At 42.9% G+C, this 27,336-nt stretch overlaps 1 protein-coding gene across 9 annotated transcripts in view; it reads left to right on the plus strand.

The window, feature by feature from the left end:
- Positions 1-27,336, plus strand: part of SGCZ (sarcoglycan zeta) — an 869,285-nt gene that overhangs the window by 292,731 nt on the left and 549,218 nt on the right. For all 9 annotated transcript variants that reach the window (XM_083170008.1, XM_083169946.1, XM_083169955.1 and 6 more), the window contains one exon: positions 12,112-12,183. The gene's annotated coding sequence lies outside the window, so the exon portion shown is untranslated. The remainder of the gene's footprint in view (positions 1-12,111; positions 12,184-27,336) is intronic.

The raw sequence follows: 27,336 nt of genomic DNA on the forward strand, positions 1-27,336 counted from the left end.
CATCTAAGAAGGAATTTGCCTCTAAGAGTGAACCAAAATAAGGCCCGTCCTTTATCAGTATCCGTATTTTTTAAAAGAACATGAAAACTAAATTACAGAAGTACTGCACATACTAACTGCATGGGTGTGAATCATGGGGTCTACAGTAAATACGTTGGCACCACAAGGTCGACACTGGAAAAAGGTTGACACAAGCAGAAGGTTGACTTGAAAAAGGTTGACACCTGAGCACTTGGACCACCAATTAGCAATTAGGATTACATTAGCAAGCAGGCTGGGGTCGTAGGTTCAACTAGACTCACCAGATGTGTGCATCGGAGCCATGATAAGAGTGGCTACATCTGTACATAAATATGAATGAAAATCAGTTGAATAAAAAACAGGAGCAGCAACCAAATATTAGCACTTTAGCTGCTGTCATTGTTACCAGTCATGATGACACTAGTTCTTCATCAACATCAACATCATCTACTAAAGTTGATGACCAAGGGCATATTCTGTACATATTCAGGGTATTTGAAATAAAAAAAACAATAATACTTGCAACTACAATGCAGCAGTAAAAAACACCACTAATAAAGTCAAAGTTTAGTGCAATCAATCAATCATTTTTTGATTATACTTTTATTGACTTTTTGCCGCTAGGCCTCACCTCAATGTCCCTTTGCTTACTCAGCCAACTAACGTGGTGCAACCTTTTGGTCTGATCTGGATGAAAACAATAAGGTGTGAAGTGGTGAAAATTGAGTGTAAATGGTTTTAAATGAATGTCATTGAGGTTAATAATGTTGCAGGAACAAAAGAAAAGGCCACAATGATGTGATTTTGGCAACTTTTATAATTCTCTGAAAAAATACAGATCCAAAACCAAAACACACAAGGGTGGTTTTGGCAAAACTAAAACATGAAGTACCCTGCAGGCAGTACTATTTTTCTGGAAAAATAGGTTTAGGAACTCCAGGTTTTGGGGTGGATCAATTAAATAAAATAAAAACATATATAACAGAGAGAGGGAGGGAGAGATAGATGTATATATTGTATTTAGAAACAAAGGCACTCACAGGTGACTTTAAAATAAAACTTATCTTCTGAAAAGTAAATTTTCAGTTCCTGATGATGTCATATTTAATTAGAGGTTCAGGAACTGAGTTCCTGCTCGTTCCTGCTGAAAAATAGCACTGCCTGCTGGTATGACTCACGTGACCTTTTGTGGCATCACAAGAGGGATGCAGAATGGACCTGGGTGTCTCCTGTCAAGAGGTGACCCCAATATGCCATCTCCTGCTCATTGACAGAAACCAAGTGCTATACTGTAACAATACCTGCATTACCCAGCTCCTCTCACTGTGTAGGAGCTGGTACTGCAGCCATAACACTCTACAGGGGCAGCCCTCATCTCCTGGACCCCCAGAGAACAAAAAAAATGGAAGTTAAGGCTGCATGGCCACGCCTCCTTCCATAAAGCCACACAACCTCACGTGAAGCCATGCCCCTTTTTCTTGAGCAGCCACTGTGTCATTAAGGAGAAGTGACTCCCCTGTGTGGAATATGGAAAACATACCAAATAATCAGGTAATCCCTATCTCAGTTCAGGAAGCCAGCACACAATGTAATATTCCAGAGTATTTTATATTAACCCATGAGAGCGTAATACATAGAGCAAATACTGTATAGCCAACAGCAGTTGCTTCAATTCAAGAATGAGTCCTCATTCGGATAATAATTCTAGGTGCCAGCTTCAGAATGTTTGTAGATGCATCACACACTATGCAGTATTGTCTCTAGCTGCTGTCGTACTGTTATGGCTGCTTTAACATTCTGCTTATAAGACTGCTTTGTTCATGGTACAGTATGATATTCCACAAATGTGTTGTGAACATCAGACTTTGATAGATCCCTGATAAATCCCTGTTATACACTCACATGATTGTTATCCCATAGATTGAAAGTACCTGACTCCAATTTTACCATCAAAATATTTGCTAAGCCTTAATGTTTACATAGTTTTGTCACTCATAGACATATTCTATTGGCTTATTTTCCTCAATAAAAAAATGAGCAATTTTTGTCTCATTTGTGTAATGTGGTTCTCTTTATCTAATTGTAGGACTTGAAATCCGCTGTAGTTTTAGACTACATTTCAGAAGAAATATAGAAAATACAGAAGGGTTCACGATCTTTCAAACAACACTGTATAATATATACTGTTGTGTGTTTGCACTCCTACAAAATCAATCTTTGTATGAACACAATATAAGTATGTATGTAAACACAATATTACTTCCCAATAATATCTAACAATGCAATACATATACACCTAGTCAGAACTTTAACTAGGTATGCGTATTGGTTATAGTGACACATAGTAACCACAATGTCTGTCAAAGCAGGTGAATCCTTATGCAAATAAAACCAAGACATAAGCGCTTAATAATCCTTTAAAGATTCTATAAAAGACATTCCCATAAAAAACATGACAAACATAAATTCTCATTGAGTCCCAGTGGACTCATAGTGTCCAGCTGGTGGATCCAGCAACACTCCACTTGCAGTAATTGGAGTGAACGGTCCCCTCCCCGTTTAAGGGGGGGGGGGGGGGGACATGGTCAATGATCCGATAACGAATAGAAGATAAATTGTGCCAGGCCTCTGCAAAATGCCTGGCCACAGGCTGCTCACTGTGTCCAGATGATATTGCCGCCTTAAAAGAAGAATGATGCGCTGCAGCACGTTCCTTAAAAATCCTATCTGTTTTCCCGACTTAATGTCAGCAACAGGGGCAGCTGATCAAATATACCACATGCTTAGTATGGCAGCTGACCCTGTGGTGGATGTTACATTTTTTTCCCAGAAAAAGGGGTGAAAGAAACATTCCCCTTGCGTCATAAAGCTGCAAGTTAGGCAGCGATAGCACTCCAATTTGGGTTTACCTAAGAGTTATTGGAGGGAGGAAAACACACATAATTTCTGACCAAGAAATCTCTCAAACTTTTGCCTTTTTTTGTACAAATGCATGAGGGTTTTACCATGCAATGATTGTAGAGATTTGCCAGAAGCAATAATGGGCCAATGTTTCCTGGCAATTTTGCTAATATCAGGACTGGCTGGGTGAAAGGAATTGACCCAAATAATTTTAATTTCTATTTTATTGGATGCTATTTTAGGGGTTAATGTTTCTGCTCTAGTAAGAGCTGGGACCTTGTTTGTAGTATTTTGTAAATCAAGGGGACTGTAGCCTCGTTCAATGAATTTAGATGTCATAATAGATAGAGCCAAGTCTAAGTTGGTCTCCTCACTTGTGTTGCGTCGAGCTCGTAGCATCTTTCTTCAAAGGGACCGGATGGAAATTAGAGTACAGCAAGGTGTTGTTTCTATCTGTCGGCTTTATATATAGTAATGTTTCAATGCAGCCATTATTGATGCTGATGTTAACATCCAAATAATGGACCAACTTATTGTCCATTATGTACGTAAATTTAATGGGAGATTAAGTCAAATTGTGGAAGTCAATTAGGTCTTTAAGAATCGAACTGTCACCTACCCAGAAAATCAGGAGATTGTCTATTGTCAATAGTAACAACCCCCTGATCTCTGGGTTATGTGTAAACAATGCTTGCTCAACTATGAATATGTAGGAGTTGGCGAAAGACGGGGCCACAGAGGACCCCATCGCACAACCCCCTAGTTGCAAGTAATACTTGCCATTGAACACAAAATAACTACGCTTAAGTGTCAATTCTAACAGTCTTATGAAAAACTGAACCTCGGGACCTGTATAAAGTGGATTGTCTTGAATGAGAGACCTGACAGCCTGCAACCCTGCCTCATGGGGTATGGAGGTGTACAGGCTAGGCGACGGGGGGGGGGGGGCAGCAAGACATTATGGGACCATCAGGGAGAGAAGCCGGGCTGGGATCAGGAATCATATGGGGGAAGGAGATGGGGGGGGGGCGGAGACATAGACATATATATATATATATATATATATATATATATATATATATATAGTATATGTGTGCATCTGTGTGTACAGGTATCTCTTTCAAATTTGTCATCAGTTGTTCGTCTGTTTGTTTATCGGGCATGCATTCAGACACTTTTGGACCAATTTGGACTAAACCAACATGATTTAGCATGTTTGGAAGCAGATTAGGTGCCACTAAAACCCCTAATCCTGACCATGTGGGGGCCCAAAAAAAGTGCTCCGGCCACTACTCAAAGTGGGTCAGGGAAGCAAGATTTGCTAAATTTGCATAACATAGAGGGGTAGAGGACATAAAGGGATTTTTGTAAGAACTTACCGTTCGAATCCCTTTCTCTGATATGGTCCTGGTGACACAGCTCAACACTGGGATGTAGGAGGGTCCGAAGGAGCCAGGCACCTATCCTAAAGTTTTAGAGGGTAGGCTCCTCCCCTACTGCATCCCTGGACTCTTCAGTTCATCTTTCAAAGCCACTGGAATACATTAACTCAGTACAAACGCCTGCACATATTATATGCACATTTTATAACAGAAACTGTTAACTTTTAACCATTTTAACATGAACATCATGAAACTTCTGGCATACTTACTGAGAGTAAGGGAGGGATCGCTGTGTCACCAGGACCATATCAGAGAAAGGGATTCGAACGGTAAGTTCTTACAAAAATCCCTTTTTCTCTTTCAATGGTCCTGGTGACACAGCTCAACACTGGGACGTTCCAGAGCCGGTCCTTTGGGAGGGTACGCTCAGGTCTGCAGCTCTCAGCACTGCTCGCCCGAATGATGCGTCCTCCGACGCGAACTCATGGAATCTATAGAATTTGGCAAATGTGTGAACAGATGACCAAGTGGCAGCTCTGCAAACCTGCTCAGCTGTGGCCCCATGTCGAACCGCCCAAGAGGTGGCAACTGACCTGGTGGTATGCGCATTTATTTTGGCCGGTACTGGTCTACCCACTTTGGTGTATGCAAAGGCTATCACAGACCGCAACCACCTAGCAATAGTCTGCTTAGATGCAGGCCAACCAATTTTGTGTACGTCATACAATACCAACAATGTGTCAGTCTTCCTGACACTCTTCACTCTGTCCACATATATGCGTAAGGCACGCACAACATCCAAAGTTCTCAACTTGTCCCTTTTCTTAGAACCCTCTGGGGGTTGAAACACAGGTAGAACTATCTCCTGATTTAAATGGAAGGTAGATACCACCTTCGGTAAAAACTGAGGCACTGTTCTTAAAACAGCCCTGTCATCATGAAAAATTAAGAAGGGAGATTTACATGACAAAGCTCCCAATTCTGAAACTCTTTTAGCAGATGCTACTGCTAACAAAAACACTAGCTTCCACGTGAGAAACTTAAAGTCAGCCGACCTTAAAGGTTCAAAAGGTGCCTTTTGAAGGCATTCCAAAACCAGTGATAGATCCCAAGGTGCTACTGGTTGCTTGTATGGAGGTTTCAACCTGGATACTCCTTGTAAAAAGGTTTGAATTTCCGGCAAAATGGCTATCTTTTTCTGGAAATAGATGGACAAGGCCGAAATCTGCACCTTCAGTGACTGAAGGCTTAGGCCCGATGAAAAACCATCTTGTAAGAATTCCATCATTCTTGATAGCTTAAAATGAGATGTATGAGCCTTTCTTCTCTCACACCATCGAATGTAAGTCTTCCAGACTCTATAATAATTTGCCGAAGATACAGCTTTTCTGGCTTTTATCATCGTCTGTACTACTGCCTCAGAAAACCCTTTTCTTTTCAAAATGGTGGTTTCAATAGCCAGGCCGTCAAAATCAATCGATCGGAATCCAGGTGATTGAATGGGCCTTGTCTTAGAAGGTCTGGTCTCAGAGGTAGTCGCCATGAGTCCACAGACAACCTCTGAAGCCTCGAGTACCAGGACCTCCTTGGCCAATCTGGGGCCACTAAGATCACTGGAACCTTCTGCCCCTGTATTTTCTTCAGAAGTCTCGGTAACATTGGTACTGGTGGGAATGCATAAAGGAGATCTCCCTGCCAGTGAATAGTCATGGCATCCACTGCCTCCGCCAGTGGATCCCTCGTTCTGGCATAAAACCTGGGCACTTGACGGTTGACCCTGGATGCCATCAGGTCCACATCCGGGATTCCCCACCTCGAGGTGATCTGGTGAAACACCTGAGGGTGTAAGCTCCATTCCCCTTCCTTGAGCTCCTCCCTGCTCAGGAAGTCGGCTTCTATGTTCTCTATTCCTGGAATGAATATAGCCGATACAGCTGGAACATTCTGTTCCGCCCATAGGAAGATTCTGGACACTTCCCACATGGCCAATCTGCTGCGTGTACCTCCCTGGTGATTCAGATACGCCACAGCTGTGGCATTGTCGGTCTGAATCCTCAAAGGGAGGTTCTGTAACCTGTCTCCCGCCAAGGAAATCACTTTCCAGACAGCTCTCAGCTCCAAGATGTTGATCGGTAACGCTGATTCCTCTGCCGTCCACAAGCCCTGAAGCCTGAGATTCAGGACTACTGCCCCCCAGCCCCTGAGACTGGCGTCGGTAGTTACTACCAACCAGTCCCAGGTCTGCAATGACCGACCCCACTGAAGGGAATCTACTTCTGTCCACCATTTCAAGGATTCCTGAGTGTCCGAAGACAGCACTATCATCTCGGATTTCATGGTCAAAGTGTTTCCTGACCAGGCTGACAAAATGTTCCATTGGAACCTCCGAGAGTGGAACCTGGCAAATTGAAGCGTCTCGAATGACGCCACCATTTTCCCCAGGAGCTTGAGGCACCTCCATACTGAAATGCTCTGAGCCCTGAGAATCTCCTGGACTAGGGTGACCAGATCCCTGGCCTTTATCTCCGGGAGGAAAACCCGATGAAGATGGGTGTCCATTATAACTCCCAGGAATTGGAGTCTTTGTGACGGTACCAACTGAGATTTTTGCAAATTTAAAATCCAGCCGTGAGCCTGCAAAAAACTGATGGCCTCTGCCAAGTGACTCTGCAGCATGGCTGCTGACTCCGCTTTGAACAGGAGATCGTCCAAATAGGGTATTACTGTGATTCCCCTGAGCCTCAGCACCGCCGCCATCACTGACATTATCTTTGTGAATACCCTTGGCGCGGTTGCTAGCCCAAAGGGTAACGCCCGGAATTGTAAATGCAGGTCTCCTATGGCAAACCTCAACAAGGTCTGATGCTCCGGGTGTATAGGGACGTGCAGATATGCGTCCTGGACATCCATGGACGCCAAAAATTCTCCCTGGTCCAGACTCAGGAGTACTGACCGTAGAGACTCCATTTTGAAATGGTCTACCCATAAATGAACATTTAGAGACTTCAAATTTAGTATTGGTCTGAAAGACCCGTCTGGTTTGGGCACCAGGAACAGCGTGGAGTAAAAGCCTTTCTTCCACTCTGTCTTGGGGACTAGTGTAACCACCCCTTTTTCCAAAAGGGAGTGCGCTGCTTTCACAAGAGCTGTACGCAGCCGTGCCTCCTTTGGTAAGGATGTGGGAATGAACCTCTTCGGAGGTGGCCCTCTGAAAGGGATTTTGTAACCCTGTGTTATGATGTCTAGCACCCAGGCATCCTGGCCTAGAGAGGCCCAAGCGTCCCTGAAGAGTGTGAGACGCCCGCCCACTTTTGTCACTGTCGGGCAAAGCCCCTGACAGTCATGCAGAGGGTTTATCCTCTCCTTTATTGGCAGGCTTCTTGTGAAAAGAGCCAAATTTTGACTTTTGTGTCTTGCCTCTAGAGGGCTGAAACCTTCCCCTGAAAGACTGTCCTCGAAAGGACGCACCACCTCTAGGGGAGGGCCGAAAGGACGGCTTAAAAGCAGAAAATCTGGATGTCTGCTTTGCTGAGGAGGCCGGCAGGAATGTACTTTTGCCGCCTGTGGCCTGTTTTATAATCTCCTCTAATTCGGTACCAAAGAGTACCTTTCCTTTGAAGGCTAATGTTTCCAGAGCCTTCTTGGACTCATTGTCTGCTTCCCAGGCTTTAAGCCAAAGCACTCTCCTGGCATTAATGGAGACTGTGGACACTCTGGTTGCCATTTTAATAGCTTCCTCCTCTGCTTCAACTGCATATTCTGCTGCTGCCTTAATCTTTTCTGCAAGCAGTAATGCACCCGGGTCAGCCTGCAGCATGGTGCATAATTCACCAGCCCACTCTATCATGGCCTTAGAAACCCAGGCTGAAGCAATAAGGGGTCGTAAGGTAAACCCCACCCCTTCAAAGATAGCCTTGAGGTTTCCCTCCAGCTTTTTATCCACAGAATCTTTAAAAGCTGCACCGCCTTGTACTGGTAATACAGTAGCCTTGGACAAACGTGCCACTGAAGCGTCCACAACTGGGACCCTTTCCCAGAGCTCCGCATGAGACTCTGGCATGGGGTACAGACTAAGGAATCGTTTTGGCATCTGAAGCCTCTTATCAGGAGTTTTCCAAGCCCCTTCTAACAATTCCTGTAACCCCTCATCTGAAGGAAAAGTAACAGCCTCCTTCCGCTGTCGCTTAAAAACACCATTAACAGGAGTCTTATCCTCCACAGTCAGCTTTAAAGCCTGCTTCACAGCTACAATGAGATCCTCTATACCAGCAGCAGAGTTCTCTTCCAAATCATCACCCTGATCCCAGGGGATGTCAGTATACTCTCCTTCCTCTTCATCTACCACAGTAGTTAAAGCATAAGACCTTCTAGGGGTCCCTGCCACATCATCCATTTTGTCCAGCATTTCACTGAACCTGTTAATCCCTTTTGCAGTATCCTGCATCACCTGGATAAGTGCAGGATCTGCCTGGGTAAGAGGCAAGGAGCCAGACGACTGCTGAGATGATGGCATAGGTCTCTGTGATTCTACCAGCCCATCACTCTGCCTGTCCAAAAGCTGCACCAAAGCGTTTACTGACCTGCCTAGGGCCCTGGCCCACGCAGGTTCCATCTGCTCTGCCCTATGGGGATCACTGCCCATGGGTCTCACATCAGCGCAAGTAATACATAAGCCCCCCTTGGCCATCTGCTCAGGGACAAACTTTTGTGTGCAAACATTGCACGCGCTCAGTGCATTAAGGGCTCCCTCCCCCAAAACCACAGCCTGATGCTCAGACATGATGCAAGTGATAAATGTATATCTATCAGTATACACAGTGCAAACAATGTACAAGCGTTTATACAGAGCAATGCACCCAGTCACTTATCTGTCTGTTGGTTTCAACTGCGGGGAAGCGATGCCCAGGAAATCCAAGTCACTCTGCCAGGATCAGTAAGCCAGCTCAGCTCCGCTGCAAGCGTTCTGAAAGGCGCCAAAGTCAGAGTGAAGGAAGAGACCACAGGTCCCTGCTGCTGCGGGGTCCGTGACCTTTTGGCGCCAACCACCCCCAGCAAGCCGCTCCTTAGGTAGGATTTCCTAGTTCCAGTGTCTCCCCCTCAAATGGGGATCACTTGGAACATGCCTGTCACAACGCTGCTGTCCTCTCATCTAGGAGCTCAGCGTGTAAGCTCCGCATAAAATGGCCGCCGCCATCACGGAGCGCCTGTCCCCCATGATCCCCACCTAAACGTGGAGCCGGTTTCAGGGTACTCCGGAGCCCAGGCAGCCTTTTAGAAAAGGCTATAAGCGCTGCACAGGGAGACCAGACAGTGTCTCCCCTGTGCACAGTGAGCTGACAGGACGCGCTTCTGTCAGCTCCTGCTGCGCAAGCAGTGTGAGGATTCACTATGAGAATCCTCACACTGTGCCTACCTAGCTAGGGTAAAAGTTAATAAAATAATAAAAATCCCCTAACTACTCTAATTCTTCGGCTGCTCCTGCAGCCCTTTAGAATAGCACCCACTCCAGTGGGCACCTAACACGAACTGAAGAGTCCAGGGATGCAGTAGGGGAGGAGCCTACCCTCTAAAACTTTAGGATAGGTGCCTGGCTCCTTCGGACCCTCCTACATCCCAGTGTTGAGCTGTGTCACCAGGACCATTGAAAGAGAAAGTAACATATTAACTTAGTAATTAAGGTTGAAAAACAACGTTAGTCCATTAAGTTCAACCTATTTGACTTGTAAAACTGAGTAAATCATTTATAGGATTACCGTAGTGCCCAAAAATGTATCCAGTTTTGATTTAAAATAATTAACAGTAGTTGCTGTAACCACCCCCATCGGTTTCAGAATTTTACTGCTCTAATTGTGAAGAATCCTCTTCTTAATTCAGAACGGAATTTATTTTCCTCAAGCCTCAGTGCATGCCTGCATGTATAGACCTGTTAGTGAACAAATCATCTTCTAGTTCCATATGATTCCCAATTCTGATTCGAGAACTTTTTCTATCTTAGTCGTCTTTCCCTGTACCTGTTCCAATTCATTTGCCACCTGTAACGAGAGTTCTTTTTCCTCCTCCGTATTTATGTTGGGTGGTTTATAACATGTTCATACTATAATTTTAGCCTCTTTAATTTTACCTGTGATTTCTACCCATACCGATTTAACTGAATCCAATGTGCTCTCGTATATATCTTCCCTTATGTATGGTTTTAAGTTTTGGTAATACCTATGAGATCAAAATCTTTCTCCAAAACTAGGGTCTCTAGTTCCACCAATTTACAAAATTCCTAGTATTCGGAAAAAGGCATTTCAGATCTTGTTTATCCTTCACCCTTGTCATGTTACCTGTTACAGTTGCAGAAGGTTCCAGAAATTATAAATCAGTATCATGGACAGTATTTGTATTCGGCTGTGTGTTCCCTTTTTCCTCCCTTCCCCTTGATTCTTCCACAATGTAGCTGTCTTTACCCTCTATCTACACTCATTTATTGGTTTAAGGATTTCTTACTATACCCTCCCCCCACCCGCCTAGTTTAAAATCTCCTCAAGCCTTCCCACCATTGTACCCCTGGGTACCCTTGCCCCCTCCTCATTCAGGTGCAATCCGTCATAACAAAAGAGATGGTGTCTGACTGAGAAGTTTGCCAAGTTTTCTAGGAACTCAAATCCCTCCATACTGCTCCAATCTTTAAACCACATGTCAACCTCCCTAATCTCCCTCTGTCTCCCTGGGATAGCTCACGGCTGAGATTATTACCTAAGATGTCTTCATCCTAAATGTATTGCCTAGATGCCTAAAGTCTTTTTTGGACTTAAGAAAAAAAAATGTGGTCAGATCTGGGAGCTGAGCAGAAAAAAGGTTCATGCTTGACACACCATGGGCATGGGGAGCATGTTCAGGGCCTTCCACTGGACAGATTTGGATGAGAACTTCAGATGACACTAGGCAGCCATCTTCTGTGGTTGTTGTATGTACTGTCAATCCCTGCAGGTGATGACGACATGCGAGACGGCGCATCGCCATTGCTATACCTTGTACACATGGAACGATCCGTGCTTACTTTCTAAGTGATCTAGTCAGATTGCTCCGAAAACAGTCCCAAATTGCCCATTATTTACAAAACAGCAAAGAATAAAAACCCTAACCATTGGTAAAATATCAACAGCAGATTTGGATGCCTCCTACACATTTGCACATGCCCCCAGGAGATGCATATTGTCAGTGCCCAATCTTAGCGCCCTCCTGGGGGCCCTGGGCCACTGATGACTGGCACTCATGTCAGTTAACCATTTTGTTGAGCTGCTCCCTAAAATCTCTCCGACCTACAGTGTGAAATACTTTGGGACACATAGTTAAAAATTAAGCAGGATTGCAGTGCGGGTTGGATACAGTAGATAAAATGTTTATTTAAAATTTGTTGAAAAAATCTATTATGATTTAAAAATATAGATTTTATTATGAAAATCTATGTGTAGAATATGGCTTTTCATTGTTTAGGAAAGGTGAAAGTAGTTAACAGAATCACAGGCTCTTCCCTTTAATAATTAGCCCCCAGATTCCAGCAATACCTTAATCAATTTAACTTAGAGAAGTGATACATTTGTTCAAATTGAAAATAAACAAGTAAACAAAAACAAAAATATATATATATATACAGTATATATATTAGTAAATGTCCACTGTTCTATCTTTAATTATATTTACAGTTCTGGCAGTTATTTAAAGTAATGGGTGATGATGCTTGCTACAGTACAACATTATACATATGAGTGACAATATTTCTGCTTATGACATAATTATCTGTCTTTTTTTTTTTTTGTAGGGTGGTGGCTGAAGCTTAACTTGAAGAAAAAGTACATTGGGGGGACAACTGAGCTATCACCAATGTACTGAGGTAGGAGCGTATCTGTTTAATAACAGATATCACATTTTCTTTTACTTTCCTGCCATGGGTATTAGAACGATGGATTCAAAAGTAAAACTGCAATGATGGGTTCTAATAAGATTATCATAATAGTCGTGTTTCAGGAGAGATTATTCATTGTTGATTAGCATTATCTCCAATGAGCACTATGGTCTTTTGATCATATTGTTTAAGTAGTGAAAAGAAGAATGATGTAGATTAACGTCATGCGCTGTTCTTTAGATGTCCAGCATGTACTCTATGGGTAATATTCTTCCATGCTCTATGGTTACCTTTATATATATATATATATATATATATATATATATATATAGAAAAGTGGTTTCTCTAAGACAGAGACACAGGCACTCCCCACTTTATCCAAAAACAGTCTGATTTTTGGTAAAAAATAAATAAAGTTTATTTTTCAAATAAGCCAGCAGGTCAGAAGGTTAACACATCACCACACTCCGACGTTTCGGTCCGTGACAATGGACCTTTATCAAGGAGCCTAATAAAGTACAGAAAACACTGTAAACAGCAAAAAGAGCCTATACATGTTTAAGTACTTCAGAGTGATGCAGACATTAAATATAAGTAAACTTACGTTTCAGGTGAGTCATAAGGAAAACAACATAGCCATATGTGTGCTGCATGCAAACCAGCATGGAGCAGTAGGTGGTGGTACACTGAGTGATGCTAACCTGGTTTAAATACCCCCCAATAGGGAGTGAATCAGCGCTGGTTCCCGCCAGTAGCCTTGGTGACGTCACATCCTGTGTGACGTGACCAGGAAGAGAATGTATGGGTTGAAACGCACATGGAACGCAAGTCGGTACCAGATATCCGGTTACCGGAAGTGACGATGCCGCTGTATGGAACGCACCATGATGTGTGCGTTCCAAGGGTCAATGAGGGATGAGTGTGTGCCAGAGATGCGCATAGCGCATCGCGGGTGCTAGGTCAGAAGGGGAATAAGGGCGAACAGGTCCGGTGTCGGGAGCCCGGTCATCGGACGTGACGTGGGCGCCTCTATGGAGCGCAACACAAGTGTGTGTGCGTTCCATAGGCGTGGCGCGGTCCTGACGTCAGCGCCTGAATGGAACGCAACGTAGGGATGCGTGCGTTCCATGGATATGGCACGGACATGCGCAGATAGCTGGGTAATATGCGTGATGACAGCGTTAGCAGAATCAGCAGGTAGTGAGCCAGGTGAGGGGAGACAAGTCACCCAACATCACCTGGTTACACCTGTAGGCTGGTATTACTCCGGTGGGGTAAACCAGGTTCAGCATAGTGTTAATGTTGAATATTGTCATTTAAAGCTTAAGTGGTCACCTCCTACCAACACCAGTGCGCATAAAACATTTACACACCGGCAGATAGGTGTAAGACTAAACCATAATAAAGTCAAATAAAGTATAGAACAAAAAACCTCACTAAGGTGGAAGTGAATCACCCTGTGTGGGGTTTAAGAAGTGATGTGATGCAACACCCTCTGTTGCCGAGGGAGATATACAGAGCAAGGAAAAGAAGGGCATAGATATGGTGACACTACGAATAGACAATTGTTTTATTTCAGAAATATATTAAGGGGGTTGTTTTCGTTTAGGCCCTTCGGGGCCAGTGTCCCCAATTCATAGATCCAACGGCTCTCTTTCTTTTTAAGTAGAAGTCCGCGGTCTCCACCTCGCGGAGGAGGGGGGACCCAATCAATCAGCCGACAGCGTAGGCTGGCAACTTGATGTCCTGCTGAGAGGAAGTGTCTCGGGATTGGTAGATCTGTTTTACCAGTGTCCAATGCTGCCCGGATCGAGTTCCTGTGGTTAGCCATACGTTCCCTGAACTTCCGTGTGGTCATACCAATGTATGCCAACCCACAGGGACAGGTGAGGAGATAAATCACGTGATCAAGGAGACAGTGTAGTCGGAATCTTATTTTGATGGCTTTTCCAGATTGGGGATGAGGGAAGGATGGACCGGTCAGCATCCCATTACAGGTGGTGCAACCGGTGCATTTGTAGCACCCAGGGCGCTGGGAGAAGAGCCACGATGAGTTCTGTTTAGGTTCAGGCTGAATCGTGGGACGCATGAGAAGCTGCTTTAGGTTCGGACCTTTACGGTATGCCATCATTGGGTGTGAGTGGCGTTGAAGCTTGAGGTGGGGATCAGAGGAGATCATTGGCCAGTTCCTTTGTAGGCTTTTATTGATCGTGGAGGAGGCATGGTTGAATGTGTTTACAAACGTCATGCGGGGATTTTGTGTGAGCTGTCTTGCTTCTCTGTTGTTTTGTTGTGCCATTTTGGTTTTAGCTTTTCTTAGGCATCTACGTAGGACTTCATGGGTGTAGCCTCGGTCTTTGAAGCGTTCAGTCATTGATCTCAGTTGTTCTTCCATGATGTCTGCGTTGCTGTTATTTCGTATCACCCGCATGTATTGTGATACTGGCAGATTTTCCTTAAGTGCTGGAGGGTGCTGGCTGCTTGTAGTCAAGAGGGTATTCCTATCGGTGCTCTTCCGATATAAGCTGGTTTGTAAGTGGTTGCTGACAATGGACACACAGATATCCAGGAAACTGATGGATGTAGAGTTGATGGAATAAGTGAAGCGGATCGGATGGTTCATTGCATTGAGGGTAGAGATCATCTCAAGCAGTTCAGTCTCGGAGCCATGCCACACCAGGAATACGTCGTCAATATAACGTTTGAATATTGAGATCTTGTCACCGAATCTCGGTAGGATGAATTGGTCCTCATACTCCTGCATAAACAGGCAGGCGTAGGACGGGGCCAAATTGGACCCCATTGCAGTTCCCGCAATCTGAATGTAGTATTTTTGATGATACATAAAGTGGTTGCATCGGAGGATTAGAGCGGCGAGATCAACAAGGAAGTCTGTAGGAGGATGGAGATCAGCTCGAGTGTCTAATTTTTTCTTCAGAATTCTGAGGCCATCGTTGTGCGGTATGACGGTGTACAATGAACTCACGTCCATTGTTGCCAGCAGGGGTTGGTCATTCAATTTTACACTCTGTAGTTGTGTAATGAAGTCGCTTGAGTCACGGACATACGTGTGCCCCGAGGTCACCAGTGGTTGTAGAAAGCAGTCAACAAAAATAGCCAAGGGTTGAAGCAGGGAGTTACGTGCAGAGATGATCGGCCTGCCCGGGGGGTTGGTGTCAGACTTATGAATTTTTGGCAATGTATATATGATGGGACAGACAGGAAAGGTTACCGTGAGGAAGCTGTGGTTTTCTTTGGAGATCCAATGGTGTGCCAGAGCGAGATCCAGTAATGCATCAACACGGCGCTTGAATCCAGGGATGGGATTTTGGGAGACCTGATTATATGTTTGGGTATCTGAGAGTTGGCGAAGGACCTCAGCGTTGTATTGTGTCCAGTTCTGAATGACGACAGCTCCTCCCTTGTCTGCCGGCCGAATGACTATCTCTTTGTTGCGTTTGAGGGTAGTTAATGCTGTACGTTCGGTGGCTGTTAGATTTTGGTAAGATGGTTTCTGTTGAGTGTTCTGGATGTCAATCTCTATCATTCTGGTAAAGGTCCTGATTGAAGGGTTAGATGAGACCGGGTCGAAAGCTGAGGGTGGTTTAAGTTTTGTAGTTGATGTGGATGTGGTTGCCGTGATGCTGTTGCAGAAATGTTCCTGAAGCCTCAGTTTCCTCCCAAATTTGTAGAGGTCTACAGATGCTTCAAATGGATCGAAGTTACACGTCGGGACAAACGACAGGCCCTTGGACAGTAAGGAGATCATGGGGGGAGTTAAGGCAAGGTCAGAGAGGTTGAAGATCAAATCTTCGCCTGTCTGCGCACCCTTTTGCCCAGAATTTCCTCGGCGGGGATGTGGCCTCTGCCTCTTCCTTTTCCTTGTCGGCTGTTCCTGCCTCTGGGTGCAGTGGGGCCAGACTCTAAAAAATCTGACTGCGTGCCAGATTGTTCGGTATCTGAGGCGGACGTGGATGAACCTGTGTTGAAACGATAGGGGTTCCTCTGTCCCTGTCGCCTTCCTCTGTATGGTCCCTGCGGGCGGCGGGTTCCTTGGTCGCCGGACAACCAGCGGTATACGTTGTGGTTTTGATAGTCAGTGGTGACTGTTGCTAATTTATTTCGTTTAAACGATATAAGGTCACGTTTATATTCCTCTATTTGGACCCTGAGTTTTTCTATCAGGTTGCAGCTTTTGTCGCTTTTTATTGCTGCCAAATGAGCAATGCCGAACGTATCGATATCAGTTTTGACCTTTTTTAGCTCAGAACCGACCTCCTCAACAACTAAAAGCATCAGGTCGAGGGAACATTTGTTGAGTACCCCACACCATCGGCTGCAAAAGGTGGGATTATTGCGGCCGATGGTTGGGACGTTGGCAACTCGGAATCCTCGTGGGATATACTTTTTCCGATGGTAGTCGGAGAGGAAATGCCCATGTAGTGTAAGGTCGGTCTCCCTTTTCTTAAGCTTTAGCAGCCGGAGGTAGAGATCATTTGGTGATTCAGTCGGAAGGGCGTCGAATTCAAGATGATCAAACAGAACTTTCTCGGCGTCGTCATCAGTTAATGAGACAATGCCCTGTTCCGCTTGAGATAAGAGTAATTCGTCTAAGAAACCGATTCCGCCAGTGGCCATCACAATATGAGCCTGGGGTTGTGTGGGGGCGGTAAATGCACAGTAGACAAAAGCAGAAGCAAAAACAGAAACAAAAACCAAACTGCCAAAGCCATTTTTTACCAAAAATCAGACTGTTTTTGGATAAAGTGGCGAGTGCCTGTGTCTCTGTCTTAGAGAAACCACTTTTCTATGAATTGGAGTTCGGAGTACACTCTGCACCCCTTCACAGGACACCCCACCGCTGGCTTATTTCTTCCACAGTGAGAGTGCGGTCTACACCCTAACATTATATATATATATATATATATATATATATATATATATATATATATATATATATATATATATATATATATATATATACTAAACATGTGCACTCACCTTTCCTAGTTTTGGGTTGCCCTATGGCTTGTGACCACATTGTTTAAACAGACATTGTAGGAGCTCTGCACACACTAAATTAACTGATAATAAATAGTGGAGCATTGGTTCATGAATTGATCAATGCATTTAAGCCTGCAGCCCCCTTCACGGGACCCCACTTTTCTGCAGGTCCTAACACTATCGCTCAAAATGGCTATAATACACATAGGTATCACATCAATGTTTGATTCCAGGCATGCTATCTGGTCTAAGGCTCACAGCAGACTATGCTTTTATATGTGAGCAGTTACCAACACACCTGTCACTAATCATCTAGGGAACTGGTTAACATAAGCTATGCATTATGGGTTAAAACAGGGTGCATGAGAGAATGTGACCACAATAAGACTAATTAAAAAATTTTATCGAATAAACAATATATACACTAAACATCGGCACTCACCTTTCCTAGTTTTGGGGTGCCCTATGGCTTGTGACCACATATCATAATTCTAAAATCCATGTTTTTGGTGGGTGTTTTAAGTGTAAAAACCAAGAGGAAACAAATATATGGCCATAGCCTGCTGGGAATGTTATCGTAGAACAACAGATTTCAGGAAGACAAAACAGAATCATTATTTATTAATTGCGAGACTGTACTTTATCAGGTTTGATAAAACAGATGTTTTTTTTGTGTAAATGTGGCAGAGCGGAATATGCATTAGAGAATTCTCCCGAATGCTTAATCATTTGTATTGTTACACATTGCTCGACTACTGAGAGTACAATAACCTTGCAAGTAAAACAATTACCTAAAGCACAACTTTATACGGTTACCTCTAGTGTAAGAACTGTAATCTTTGAAACCATGTAATTATCTTCCGTATTTTAAACTTCTGCAGGAAAAGATTTAAAACTGATATTTTTCTGCTTGTTTTGGAATTGCCATACCTTTTATCTCTTTAGCAAAGTCTAAACTATCCCTGTCATTTACAGATAATGATATATTTAAAGAAAAGTCATCTCTATTTAATGCCTCTGTGTTCATTCGCTGCTGTCATCTTATCTCTGTTTACCTTGTCGGTGTGGTTTTATACTGTATACTTATTGCATTTTAAATTTGCCTTGATGTCTCCCAGGATTCTCTTATTTGATTTGCTCTTTGACATACTTGAGATAGAGATAGTGAAGTAAACCATAAAAGTAAAAAGTTATGCAGATAAGACGTGCCCAATTATTATTGGATCTAGGTAACGTTTCTTCACTAGAGATGTACAGTGTAAATCCTTAATTTACACCAGATTTCATCTATGGCCAGATTCTTACCAGATCCAGGGTTGGACTTTGGAATGAAGAGTCCACCATGCGAATGCTGGGGAATGGGCCCATGTTTAGGGGTGTGGCCTGCCACCACCATGGTTTGTGTAACCATTAGCGAGTGCATGGGCAGGGCCCCTTGATAAACATGTTTACTTATTATTGTTTGTGCATGGTACCAGATTAGTAACAGAAGTGCCCTGTAGAAAATGCACCATAGCCCTGTGCAGTATAATGTAACATATATATTTTATATAATTAAAGTTCACAGTATGGAATCTGATCAGTAGAGGAGGTGGGAGACGCCCGTGAGTTTCCCCTGTACTACTTTGGGCCAGTCCAACCCTGGCCAGATCCTAAAATCAATTCACTTCCTGCCATACAGTACATCTTGCAATTTCTGTAGAAAATATGTAAACGCTATGGGTGTTATTCTGATTCACTTGAAAAGGCACAATCACTCTCTAATGGACAAAACCATATGCACTGCAGGTGGGGCTGATGTAACATGTGCAGAGAGAGTTGGATTTGGGTGTTTTATTGTTTCTGTGCAGGGTAAATAGTACTGGCTGCTTTATTTTTACACTGCAATATAGAAATTAGTTTGAAGTACACCCCCACCCAAATCTAACTCTCTCTGCACATGTTACATTAGCCCCACCTGCAGTGCATATGGTTTTGTCAACTAGAGAGTGATTGTGCCTTTCCGAGTGAATCAGAATAACCCCCCTATGGACTGTACATTATACCCATTAATATAAATTACAGACGTTTCCTCTTGTATCTTTATAGTGCTTCCTGCCATGATGCAGCATAATGACTCAGAAACTGGTGCCCACTCACTCCCGTGGTTCTGCAATGTTACTTCAATACCAGTGTTACAGTACACTTGCCTACATTAATAATTTACTCCCCGGGAAATGTCTGAGATGAAGTAGCAGAGGGCCAGGCAAAAAATTAGGCCCTGCCTCCTCATAGGCGAAAAGCCATGATTGGAGCATATTTGCACAGAGGTGGGGCTAAAATGATGTAATTAGCATAGAATAGCGTCATTATGCCCTGTCCCCCTCACCACGGGTTTACTGTATTCATCTCCCCATTCGGCCCACTACTCTAGGAAGTGGGCAGAATGTAGGAAGGGTGCCCTCTCTTCTGGAGGGTGCAGGGGACTACATGAAAAACAAGGTGCCTCCTGCCGGAAACAGGAATGTACTCAAAAATAACATTCTGGGTGAAATTTAATAGGATGAGAGATTCAGAAAATGAGAGATTTGGTAAGAAATCTCTAGTTTTAAACCAGTTAGATTTTGCAGTGTAAAGGATTGCTGCTTTAAAAAACCAGGAGATTTCTTACTAAATCTCTCACTTTCTGAATCTCTCATCATATTAAATTTCACCCTCTATATTGACTAGGTTTGCAACCGTCATTACATTATGAAATTACAATAGATGATATCACAATGTGCATCTATGATATATGAACACCTATATACCCAATGTTATTACTGAAAAGAAAGCAACAAAACTAGATTCAGTGTTGACAGAAGAATAAATAAGCTGATACAGGTCGAGTATCCCGTATCCGAATATCCGTTATCCGAATTATTCCGAAATACGGACATTCCAGAAAGTGAAAAAAAAATTCACTGGGGACATTTGTAACAGCATCACTGGGGACATGATATGTAACTGGCACTATATATGTACAAGACAATGATTGCTTGGCATTCAAATTCAATATCTGAGATAGTACACACATTTTGTTTCACGTTTTGAAACCTTGTTTTTTGAACAATTAAAATATATTTGTGTGTATTTTATGTGGTAATAAAATATATTTGTGTGTATATTATGTGTTTATACAGCATAAATGCAAGATACTTCAAAATACATCATTGAAATATTAAAATATTCCGAAATACGGAATAATCCGTTATCCAAAATTCTCCTGGTCCCGAGCATTTTGGATAAGGGATACTCAACCTGTACTGCAAAGTGTTGGGTGGGAAGAGACAGCGCTGTTAAACATTGGTTGGGAGGAGACAGCGCTTTTAAACGTTGGGTGGGTGGGAGGAGACAGCGCTGTTACATTGAATTAGTTCGAAGCTTTATTTGCTTTAATTACTTTTACAAATTAATGTATTGCAGATTTCCTTTCCCCACATGTACAAATCTATATATACCTGACAGCAAAGACACCACGTACCCAATTGACACATGGTGTGACAGCCACTTAAAGGGGGCATGGCTTTAATAGGAGAGGGTAGTGGCTTTGCAAGAGGGGTATGGCCCAGCATTCAGACTCCTGTTTCACCCCCAGGGGACCGGGATGTATGCTCTGCCCCAAGAAATTGCCTTGTCTGTTGTGCTGGTTTCTACATGGTGACAAGAGTCAGGTGCTGCATGTGATGTTATAATGCAGCACCCGGCTCCTGTCACTGAGGGTCTTATTCTAGTTCACTCTTAGAGGCAAATTCCTTCTCAAAAGGATAAAACCATGTGCACTACAGGTGGGGTAGATGTAACATGTGCAGATAGAATTAGATTTGGGTGGGGTTTCTTCAAAGAGAGATCTATATTGCAGTGTAGAAATAAAGCAGGCAGTTAGTATCCCTGCACCGAAACAAAATAACTCACCCAAATCTAATTCTATCTGTACCTGTGGTGTTTACTTGACTCGCAAAGCTGCGATTTTTGCAGCTTTGCAAGTCAATCAGAGTGACCTCCAATGGGTGTAAAGTGCAATTAGGGCCAGATGTATCAAGCCTAAAAAGTGATAAAATGGAGAGTGATAAACAGTCAGCCAATCAGCTCGCAGCTGTTATTTTTCAAACCCAGTCTGTGACATGGCAGGTAGGAGCTGATTGGCTGGCTGTTTATCACTCTCCATTTTATCACTTTTGAAGCTTGATAGATCTGGCCCTTAGGGAGATAGCTAGACTCTTCATGTAGTTAGGGAGTTTGCTACTTTTTCAAGGAGTCTCCCTGACGTTCAGGGAAAATTGGCAAGTATGTCTTAAGGTGCCCATACACGGTGCGATGATCGCACCCGTTATGGGCTGGATCACATCGGATGCGTTTTGCATGCGATTTGGGTGTGATGCGATCAGATGGCAGTACAAAAAGTATGTGCAGCACATACTTTCTTGTACTGTGCGATGAGATGCCCACTATCGCACCCTGTATGGGCACCTTAAAAGCCTCCATCCACTAGAGCAAGGTATCGCATACGATATGCTGCCAACTCACCCAGCAGCTGATGGGTGTCAGGATTGCATACTATAAATTGTATGGGGTCCTTTTGCATGCAGTGTATCTTATGCAATCCTAGCAAGGGCTATGGGCTGCGATGACTATTCATGGCATTTGTGTAAGTCACTAAAAAGTTGCGTTGGGCATGTTTCCCACACTTTGTGGCAAATTTTTCTAAGATGGGAGTTCTACTAAAGATGGGATGTTGCCCACAGCAACCAATCAGATTCTATCTATTATCTTCTAGAACAGGCATGTCCAACGTTGGCCCTCCAGATGTTTTGAAACTACACATCCCAGCATGCTTTGCAATAGTTTTAGTATTCTCTAATAGCAAAACTGTGGCAAAGCATGCTGGGATGTGTAGTTTCAAAACATCTGGAGGGCCAACGTTGGACATGCCTGTTCTAGATGGTGCTAAATAAAAAAGTACAATCCGCTTGGTTGCTATGCGCAACATCTCATCTTCAATAGAACTCCCATCTTAGTAAATTTACCCCTGTGTGCACAGAGGTGCAGTAGTGATTGAGTCTGTAGTATATTGGAAATGTATTGGAACATTTCTGGGTGGTAGCTATTCGCACCTGAGAAATGCACTGTTTATGGGCATGTTATGGGAGTGTCACCATATGTATGACATACCATATATACTCGAGTATAAGCCTACTTTTTCAGAACATTTTTTTATGCTGAAAAAGCCCCCCTCGGCTTATACTCGAGTGAGGGTCCTACTTGAGTCAATAAGTTTTCCAAGTTTTTTGTTGTAAAATTAGGTGCCTCGGCTTATATTCGGGTCGACTTATACTCGAGTATATACGGTAACTAACCAGCTGCTGCAAGACAATTAAAGCCTCCCTTAAATCTAAAGTGAGTACCGGTCACTGTTGTAGATGACAATGAAAATAGTGAAATGAATGTTCATGATACAATTCTGGCTCCTCTTTTCAATTGTATACAATTATCCCTTTTTTTGAATGTTTTATAACTGACAGAAATCTGCAAATCATTTGGCTGAATATACAAAATATGGTTAAATGACACTTGAAATTGCTGGAAAATAAGAATTAGTGTGATTAAAAAAAATCATTAATTCCTGCATCTATCAAACAACCCAATAGAGCAGCTGCTTTAATTATCCTGATCTGGTTGCTTTTTTTATGTAATCATTAACAATTATTTTTCTTGCTATGATGTTTGAACAGATATATCAGAAAATGATCATAATTAACTATTCTAACACATCAAACTGAGCAAATGACAAAGTCAACATTAAATTAGCATTGCTTAGTCAGAATTTCTATGTTTTCAAAATATAATACAAAACTAGCCTGCTCCTACAGTGATTCCACAAACTGGTTTCCTGGATGAAAGGCAAGTTTCTAATTAATAGTACAGTAAAGTGCCTTTATGTTGCATGATTGGATACTATCAGCCTGACTCAGGGCCAGATGTACTATGCTTCAAAAGTGATAAACAGCCAACCAATCAGCACCTGCCTGACATTTTACAAACCCAGTCTGTGACATGGCAGGTAGGAGCTGATCGGCTGGCAGTTTATCACTCTCCATTTTATCACTTTTGAAGAATAGTGCATCTGGCCCTCAGACCGGTTTGCTAGGCAGCTTATATACTTAGTGAGCAAGTAAATGCCAACTCACCAAATGCCCCCCCCCCCCCCCAGTGCCCGAATATCCTCACTAGTTAATGCGTTTGCATACGCATACGCTCGCATGCAGCAACAGAATGTCGCTCGCCATCTAATGATTGATCTTCTCTTCGTGGATAAAAGTAAGTCTATACTTACTTTTATCCAGGATGGAGATGGCCGAATTAAAGGCGGGCACTGATGTCATCCTCCCTCCCCAAGCAGATATTGACACACATGTAGAGCATCAAAGATAAATAAACAGTTTCCCAAAAGCACAATGCAGCCTTAGAGGGGGTTCCACCTGGGTGTCACCAACACCCTAGATACAAATTTGGAAAGGGGGGGGGGTTTGGAGTAAACATCTCATGGGGCGCAATACATAATATACTGTACATCAATGAAAAAAATAAAATAAAAATAAATAGAGCAATAAAAAATGACAATCCTTGTGATGTGTGTGAAGTATCCTTTTCTTCTCAATAAAGTGTTCCGTGGACAACCAGCATTCAAACGGTGGGTTTTTTCTCACAAGGTGTGCATATAAATGGAAATTAATATATGATTAGAGATTATTTTATATAGAACAGAAGGTAGTCTGTGTGAATAAGAGAGATGGGCGTACCTGATTCACTCTGAATAGGAGTCGTATCAAACGTTTAAAGGTATCTTTTCATCTAAGACGAATGGAAATCCTCCTGGGTATTGGCTTTGTGTGCTCCAATATGTGCAATGAAAAAGAAAAAAAGACAACAATGTGTGGCTCTTCAATTACATAGACATAGATTTCTTTGGTGGATAGGTGAAGAAAGGGAAAGTTTCACTAGATGGACATACCCCGACTCCCTTTGTAAGAGGGGCGTACAGGCATATAGCTTCTAGAGACCTTTAGAGATTGTAAGCATAGCATGACCTACTCTGATGTTTTGGACTCCTATCAAGGTCTCTTTAGATGGAGAAAAGAATGGGGGGTATACTCGAGATTGGAAACTCAGAGTAGAAATAGGCGCCCTGTGGGGTGTGTCGCTAAGCTGCTCCTACTTGAGGGGTGTAAGGTCCTCTTGTGGATACAAAGGTAGGAAAAAATGGGTGGAGCGCTAAATGGATCAATTGGATATCACAATTTTTAATATATAAAATATTAAGACAAAAATATAATGACAATATTAATAATGTCTGTGACAAAAAAACAATAAAAAATGCATATATACTAAAAAGGACAAGGAAGACAATACTTATATCTCTGCGTAGCTGCCTTTGTGTCCCTTGGAATGAGGGGGGCTTTTTACTCTCCAGGTAGTGCACTACCGAATTGATGGTTGGCAAGTTGCCGTCCTGGATGGTATTAGGAGACGCTGGAGGATGATCTGTTTCCCAAAATTGGGGTCCTCACTAGGTTGCGCTGATCCCAGAAATAGATGAAAGCTGTGGTCAATTTTCTCGCTGGAGGGAGATCTAAATGCCTTCTGAATGAAGGGTCCTCACGATAGTGCAAGTCCACAGATTGCTGATGGATGACTCCCAGTTGGATATGGGAGTATAGCTGGGGTCCGGAGGGTGGCAATGAAAGGAAAAAATTCTGGAGAGCACTTGGTGGAGGGGGGGGGGGAGGCAGTAGGCAGAGTTGAAATGAAGATTCGGTACTTGTGAGTTATCTGGACGCCCGATTTTTTGATTGTATGCCTTAAGTTAAGGCATACAATCAGATACGATGCGATGCGATATCGCATCGCATCGCATCGCATCGCATGCGACCATCGGATGCGATGACCCGATTTTTCCATAGGAATCAATGTTAAAATGATTCCTATGGAAAAAGGGGTCCTTTTCATACCCCTACTATCCAAGTGGGCATGGAGTTGGATATAAACCTGTGGCGAGCGTAGCGAGCCACCGAGCCCGAAGCGTGGCGAGCGAAGCGAGCCCCGCGAGGGTACGGTATTCCGTGTCCCCTTGCGGGGCTCGCTACGCTCGCCACGCTTCGGGCTCGGTGGCTCGCTACGCTCGCCACAGGTTTATATCCAACTCCATGCCCACTTGGATAGTAGGGGTATGAAAAGGACCCCTTTTTCCCATTGAATTCCATGTTAAAATGGACTCAGTCCATTTTAACATTGATTCCTATGGAAAAATCGGGTCATCGCATCGCATCGCATCGCATCCGATGGTCGCATGCGATGCGATGCGATGTGCCCGATCCGACCCGATTTTGAAATCGGGCGTCCGGATAACTCACAAGTACCGAAGATTCTTCCCAGTCCTTATTCAATAAAAGCAAGTGCTGCCTAACATGTTTCGCCGTGATCTCACGGCTTTATCAAAGGTATACCTATAAAGGTTTCTTTAAGTATCCACTTATATAAGAATTTCACCAGAATGTTTGGAATTAAAATTAAAAGTACCTCACTCACTCAATGGTGTGCAGGTGCTCCATACATAAAGGTTTCTATTGAGTCCCCTGATGTGATGGAAGAGGGTCTTTTCTTTATCACAAAATATTAATCTTCCAGGTTTGTAGTTGAAAAAAGTGTTTTATTGTGACAAAAAGTGTTTTTCGAATACAAAAAATTTGATATAAATATTAGCAGCAAGTTTTCAGAAGGATGGTAACAATATGGGGGTACACAACATAATTGCACTCATCAGATGTCCCAGAAGTAGATAAAAAACTAACAAAAAAAACTAAAAAATGTTTTGAAAAATTAAAAACAATTCAGGATCAAAGTACATACATGTAGATGTTCAAAGAGCAAGTGGCTGTTCACCCTCCTCAAGTTTCATCAACGCGTTTTGTTCAGTGGACCTTTCTCAAGATGTTAAACGCATGTGTTCGCAGGGGTACGCCCAGCATTTCTATGGGCTCGCTCCATAAAATGTTGGGCAATCCCCTACATCCGCTCCCTGCTCACCTACCCTGGAGGGAATGCCTTGGTGAGTATGAAACTCCACGAAGGCGCTCGCTTTGGGGGTTTTCACATGTGCATATTCGCGCATGTGCAAACCCCAAACTTCGGGCCAGGGGAGCAAATCCGAATCTGAACCACCCCCTATTTGCTTTGTTTTTAAAGTGCACAATGTCCAACAGGTTGCAGTGTGTGCAAAAATGTATGAGAAGCACCTGATTACTAAAATAATTGAAATGATGTCCCCCCGTGCACACAATCAATAATAATTATTTAAAACAATTCATATAAAAAGTTTTTGTTTTTATTAAACACCCACTGTATCAATATTATACCATTTTGTTTTCAATGATTGTCCTGCAGAATATGAACTTAAGTCCACTCCATCTGCAGATTATAAATGTATTGCAATAATATGTCACATCAATATACCTGTCTACTGCTGTGAAAGCGGTCAATGTTTGTTTGTGACAGCATATTGTGATTCAGCATAGCAATAATGAAATTTTTATGAAATGGTTCATAAATAAAATGCATGCCATATAGTGTGAAATGTTCTGTGAAATTGGTGAAGCAATTTTTCTGACAGCTCAGACTTCTTTGTCTTGGTCTAAAGACAGGTTAAGCAACATGAGTGTTCTTGATTCTCTTCTCCCCAGGCGTTCATATCCCTTTCATTAAAAAAGAATATGGATTATAATATTTTTGCAATTTCCCATTTGTGTTTGCAATAATTTACATTGACTTCAGAGCTATATTGTATATATAGTTCTGATATTTAGAAAAGTAGATGAATATTATTTTATAAAAACTGTAATAGGGTTCAACATTTAACTAACCACCCCATTTCCTTAAAAAGAATGTTTATGATATCTAAAAAAAATCCATAAAATGTAAGGTATATAATGACAAAAAGAAATGTGACACCAAATATAGAGTAACCCCTTCAACGGAGAGTTCTACACATGAGTAACTGACTATCACTATCTATTGTCACATAGTTACCGTTTAGTATCTGGACTTAGGCCCTCATTCCAATCA

Source organism: Crinia signifera, chromosome 1 (genome assembly GCF_055691185.1).
Source record: "Crinia signifera chromosome 1, ASM5569118v1, whole genome shotgun sequence".
Lineage (NCBI taxonomy): Eukaryota > Metazoa > Chordata > Amphibia > Anura > Myobatrachidae > Crinia > Crinia signifera.